Genomic DNA, 6,458 nt, shown 5'->3' with positions numbered 1-6,458 from the left:
TTCTTTTACAGTAGTAGTCAGACATGAGGTAATGTGGTTTGGTAAAGAGCAATGGCAATCCCAATGGGAAAAAAGTTAAAGGACTTGATAACTAATTGCAGTCACTGAGAACTGTGTCAGCACAAACTTCTCAAGGAAGCCTTTCTTGATGCCCTCAGCTCCATTGCATTAGGTCCCTGGCTTGAATGTTGTTCTAACACTTCTGACAATGACAAATTTAGTAATTGTGTAATTGGAGATTTTCCCTACTTTTAAAAAAACCTAGGGCAGCTCTGGTGGCTCAGTAGTTTAGCGCCGCCTTCAGCCCAGGGTGTGATCCTGGAGACCCGGGATCGAGTCCCTCGTTGGGCTCCCTGCATTGAGCCTGTTTCTCCCTCTGCCTGTGTTTCTGCCTCTCTCTCTCTGTGTCTCTCATGAATACATAAACTCTCTAAAAATAAAAATAAAAAAACCTAAAGGTTGCTTCTTGAGGGCAGCGCAGTGCTTATTTATGGCTGTGTCTGTTGCCTAAGCACAGGGAGGTTTTCAGGGGTAAAAGTAATACTAGGATTATGTTATTTACCTTTTCATTTTATTCTCACAAGTGTGCAGGGGCTACATGATGCGTGATAACGTTATTGATACTAATCAAATAGTGCTGTATATTCTTGAATTATCTAGAATTTCCCTAAGCAGTATGTTTAGGGTGTGAATATTTATATGTTTAAAAATTAGTTTTTTGGTTATACCTTCTATATAATCCCAGCAATATTTTGCGTTATTTTGAAATCCTGTAGTTTTCTGGGAGCCTAAAGCATAAACATAAGTATGTTCTGTGTCTTGGTGCAGTGTTTTAAATGTAAGTACAACTTTTTTTTAATAACTATTCTAAAATAAGCCAATTCATATTTTTCTAAAGAATGGATCATGGCTGGCTTAGTAAAACATGTGACTCTTGATGGAAGTTTTAAGTTTGAGCTTATATGACGTTGACAAAGTTGAGTTTATATGACATTGTTGGAGAAACATTATACAGTTGGAGTGCCTGGGTGGCTTAGTCTGTTGAGCATCTGATTGTTGATTTCAGCTCCTGTCATGATCTTAGGGTCATGGGTCAAGCCCCACATAGAGCTCCATGCTCAATGGGGAGTCTGCTTGAAATGCTATCCTTGTCCCCCCTACCTCTGCTCCTCCTGACTCATGCTGTTTCCCTCTCCCAAATAAAGAAGTCTTTTTAAAAAGCTACACAATAAGAAACTTTACCAAAAAATCATGGCAGTGCCATTTAACAGTACATTGTCCTATTAAGCATTTGTGTGCAGACATGAAGTCTGTTAATATCTGTAGAAGTATATTTAAACCTTAAACCTTGGGATGCCTGGGTGGCTCAGCGGTTTAGTGCCGCCTTCGGCCCAGGGTGTGATCCTGGAGACCTGGGTTTGAGTCTCACATTGGGCTCTTGCATGGAGTCTGCTTCTCCCTCTGCCTGTGTCTCTGCCTCTCTCCATGTCTCTCGTGAATAAATAAATAAAATCTTCTTTAAAATAAAAAATAGGGATCCCTGGGTGGCGCAGCGGTTTGGCGCCTGCCTTTGGCCCAGGGCGCAATCCTGGAGACCCGGGATCGAGTCCCACATCGGGCTCCCGGTGCATGGAGCCTGCTTCTCCCTCTGCCTATGTGTCTGCCTCTCTCTCTCTCTTACTCTGTGTGTGTGACTATCATAAATAAATAAAAATAAAAAAAATAAAAAGTAATCTCTACACCCAATGTGGGGCTCAAACTCACAAACCTGAGATTAGTAAGAGTCCCGTGCTCTACCAACTGAGCCAGCCAGGCATCCTTTGAGTAATTTTATAAAATCCCCTGATTTATCTTGGTGTTTTCACTAATGGTGAAAAACCAAAAGCTGATAAAACTGCTGGCATCTTGTCATTAATCAAGGCAGTGGCATCAAATTGTAGTAGTTATTCTTTACTGCTGTGCATTTGTAGGGTGAGGTGAGGGGCACCTGGGTGGCTCAGTTGGTTAAGTGTCTGACTCTTGGTTTTGGCTCAGGGTCACCTCTGCACTCCTCTGCGCTATTTTAATTAATGAAATCTTTTTTTTTTTTTTTTTTTTTTAGTCTTTTGAAAATAGTAAAATCATTTTATGGAATCTGGACTTCAGTATGTAACTTTAGTATGAGTGATGAAATAGAAAGTTTGCATAAAGTATTTCAGCTACATGTTAAATTATAGTGGTTGTCTCAACTCATGCAGTTGAGTTGCAGGCTGAATTAGCTATTTTCTTTTCAGAGCACTTTTACCTAAATGACTGTCAGAGTTGGGTATCTGGCAGACATTTTTTCAAATATAAAAAAAGTGTATCTTTTGGGGAAAATAATTGATAGCAGTTGTTAATAAAACTCAAACTCTGAAGTGAAAATTAGAATTTTGGTGGGTGCATGGTTGGCTCAGTAGTTAAACTTCTGCCTTTGGCTCAGGTCATGATCCCAAGGTTTTGGCATTGAGTCCCTCATCTGGCTCCCTGCTCAGCATAGAGCCCGCTTCTTCCCCTCCTCTTCCCCCTTCCCCCTGCTCATACTTGTGTGTAAATAGATAAATAAGATCTTCAAGAAAAAAAATTAGAATTTTGGGAAAACTTGTATCCACTGTCAGGAACTTCACATCTTCCTAATACTTAAAGGGGCTTTCTTTTTCTTTAATGAGCTAGGTGGTGATATTAATATGATTTGTACCTATTGTATAATGAACTGGGCCAGCATTTGGGAGAACTTGAACTGGTATTTTCCAAATAACCAATACATGAAATGACAAAAATTGCAAATAAGTAACATCTTAGCCAATTGAATATAGAAGATAAAAATCCAGCTGCTTTCTATTAAATCAGACATTTAAGAGAAATGAATTGCAAAATCAAAATATTACTCTATTGAAAATAAAGTTCCATGAAAATATAAATATGTTAACTAATAAATTACTGTTTTAAATTTGTTGTTTTATTTCTAACATGGTAAAACTATTTATCTTAATTTTAAGAACATGAAGGGGTCCCAAGGCCAGAGAGTAAGAAACAGCGGCTCTAATGCAGTGTACATAGTAGGACTGTAAATGCCTGTTGAATAACTGGATGGAGTTTAAATGACTCCCGGTATTTATTAAGCTTGGAGGACTGGGAAAATGGGCGTGCTAGGACAGGAAGCAGATTTTAGTGGAGAAATGTATGTTCGTGTTTGAGGTTGAGACCTACGAGGGTAACTATTGGGCAGCTAGAAATGAAGAAGTTGGTCTTAAAAACTAAAATACCAGGATGCCTGGGTGGCCCAGCACCTGAGTGGCCTGCCTGCCTTTGGCCCAGGGAATGATCCTGGAGTCCCGGGATCAGGGATCAAGTCCCACACTGGGCTCCCTGCATGGAGCCTGCTTCTCTCTCTGCCTATGTCTCTGCCTCTATCTCCTGTGAATAAATAAAATCTTTAAAAAAACATTAAAATACCATTCTTTCTAATGAAAATGCTTTTATCACAAAGTACCACTGAATAGCTATTAATCTCACAACTGATTAGCAAGAGTATAAGGGTGACACAGTAGTAGGCTTCTATAAACAATGATAGTTTGGGGGCACCTGGATGGCTGAGTTAAAATGTCTACCTTCAGCTTGGGTCACCATCCCAGAGTCCTGGGATCAGGTCCTGTGTTGGGACTTCATGCCCAGTGGAGAGCCTGCTTCCCCCTCCTCCCGACTCGTGCTCTCTCCCAAATAACTAAAGTGTTTTTTTTTTTTTAAACATTATAGTTTTCACATTATGCATATTCTTAAAATTTGGTATAGGAAAGACCTGTGTATGGTGTTTCTCCTGAACTTAAAAAATACCAAGGTACAATAATTTAGTTTTTTCATAAAATTGTCAAACTTTTTTGGTTTTTCTCATAGAATTTTCAAACTTTGACCATATCCCCGAGATTCCCACATAATATTTCACCTAAACTTGGAAAGGCTAAGCTGAGACTGAGGATGTCTTTTGGTGGTGGTGGGAGGTGTCTTTTTCTATGGTTAGCTCACTAACATTAAACGCTTATAGCTTTGCTGTACTCGTATTTTATGGACCTTTTAAAATACTTTTCAAGTTTTGGTCCATGCAGTGGAGACCTGAGCAGTATCTGACATTGATATACCATAATCTACAGTTCTGGCAGTTTCCTGAAAGTTTTAACTATTTTAGAAGAAATTTTTTTAAAAGGTTTTATTCATGAGATACACAGAGAGAGGCAGGCTCCATGCAGGGAGCCTGATGTGGGACTCCATCCTGGGACTCTGGGATCATGCCCTGAGCCAAAGGCAGAAAGAAGCCCAACTGCTGAGCCACCCAGGCGTCCCTAAAATAAATTTTAGAACAAATGTTTCCCTTCCTAGCTCTAGCACATGGCCAGTCTTTGGGAGATAACCATCTTACTTTCATTAAATTTATAAAATCTTTGTTAATTTTTTCCCCCTCTAAAGTATATTGACTCTTACAATAATAGAATGTCTGGCAGGTAATTTGGCCATTTTGTGCTCAGATTATAAAGATTACCTTCCCCTTTTGCATTCCCGTGGTACAGGAGGCCCGATTCAAGGTCACATAACTAGTTGGTGACTGCATCAGGTATAGCTCAATCCCTGCTCTTCAGAGTCCTCAGCCCATTTCCTGTTCCTGTCCCCAGATTACAAAACATAATAGTAGGGAGGATGATAGCAAGCTTGCTGAGTGCTCACTAACATATTTGCATCATCCTAAAACCAATCTGGTCATGTTTTTACATTGCTATTTAATAGGACTAAAGCTTATGATGGGTCAAGCACAAATTTGGGATACTTAAAAAGTAAACCAACATACAAAACAATTATTTAGCAAATATTAAATGTCCACTTTGGCAGATATTATGCCAGGCACTTGGTAAACAGTGATGAAAACAGACATGGTCCTTTTCCTTACCACTTCTGCAGATTACTGACCCAACAGAGAAGTTTAAATGATTAAGAGGTGAAGGATTATTTTATGGTGAACCCAAAATAGTGCAACTATGTGTTCTGATGGTAAAAACTCCAGTCTAGGATATAAAACCCTTGTAAGTGTCTTCCCTCTAATTCATGCTGAAGTGTGGGGTAGTAGATCAGAGAGAAACCAAACTAGGACTATTGGCTATGCTGCTAATATGAACTCTCTTCTTTCAAAGGAAAGAAATGCTGTGTCCTTTTAGTCTAAATGTGAGATATCTAAGAAGGTATTGAGTAGTACTAATATATTACTAACACGACACTGTAAATCTAAGCTGAATATAGCCTGAAACTGAATACTTTAAAGACTTCCACATGTACCTCAACTACTATGTCCCAGGGAAGTAACATTTTTACAAGGACTTACTAATATTCATTTCATTTTCCACCACCTCAGAAAGGACTTTAAGCAGCTGGAAAAACAGCTAACTACAAATACAGGTCCAAGAGAAAATAGAAGAATTCTCATTAAGTTTGCTTTTTCTTAAAAACTATTTGAGAGTGTGAGTGGGGAAGTAGAAGAAACAGACTCTTCTGAGCAGGGGAGGGGGGAGCCCAATGTGGGGCCCCCATCCAAGAACCTGGAGATCATGACCTGAGCCACCCAGGCACCCCTTATAAAGTTTTTAATTCAAAGACACATCAGTACGTTCTCTATTCCTTTTAAAAAACAACATATACTTTTGACAAGTTTATGTTGGACTTTGAAAAGGAACACCAGGGGATCCCTGGGTGGCTCAGTGGTTTGGCACCTGCCTTCGGCCTAGGGCATGGTCCTTGAGTCCCGGGATTGAGTCCCATGTCGGGCTCCCTGCGTGGAGCCTGCTTCTCTGCCTCTCTGTGTCTCTCATGAATAAATAAAATCTTTAAAAAAAAAAAAGGAAGGAACACCACTTTTGTGTACTCAAGTTTGGCTTATTGGTCTGATACTTAACCTACCAGTATATTTGCTCTTTACAAACAGAAATGTGGGCAGCCCGGGTGGCTCAGCGGTTTAGTGCCGCCTTCAGCCCAGGGCCTAATCCTGGAGACCGAGGATCCAGTCCCATGTCCCTGCATGGAGACTGCTTCTCCCTCTGCCTGTCTCTGCCCCTCTCTTTGTGTGTCTCTCATGAATAAATAAAATCTTTAAAAACAAACAGAATGTACCACACTGCTAACAGTAAAGTATCTGCCAATTCCTTTGATCAATCTTAGTTCTCTATTTTAGTTTTATATATTAATTTTAATAGCATGCATATTTTGATTTTTAGGGCAGATAGTAAACTCTCCAATTGGTCTGGTAAGATTTCATCTTGTTTTTTTTTTTTTTAAGATTTCATCTTGTTATGGGGCAAACACTATTCATAAAATGGAATGTTTCATTTGTTTTTAAAGGGTGATGTAAAGCCAACATGAGAAACTAAAGAGCAAAGCTGCATAGGCAATGCAATATGGCCCCA

Source organism: Vulpes lagopus, chromosome 7, assembly GCF_018345385.1.
Source record: "Vulpes lagopus strain Blue_001 chromosome 7, ASM1834538v1, whole genome shotgun sequence".
NCBI lineage: Eukaryota > Metazoa > Chordata > Mammalia > Carnivora > Canidae > Vulpes > Vulpes lagopus.
This window is presented reverse-complemented; position numbering follows the sequence as displayed.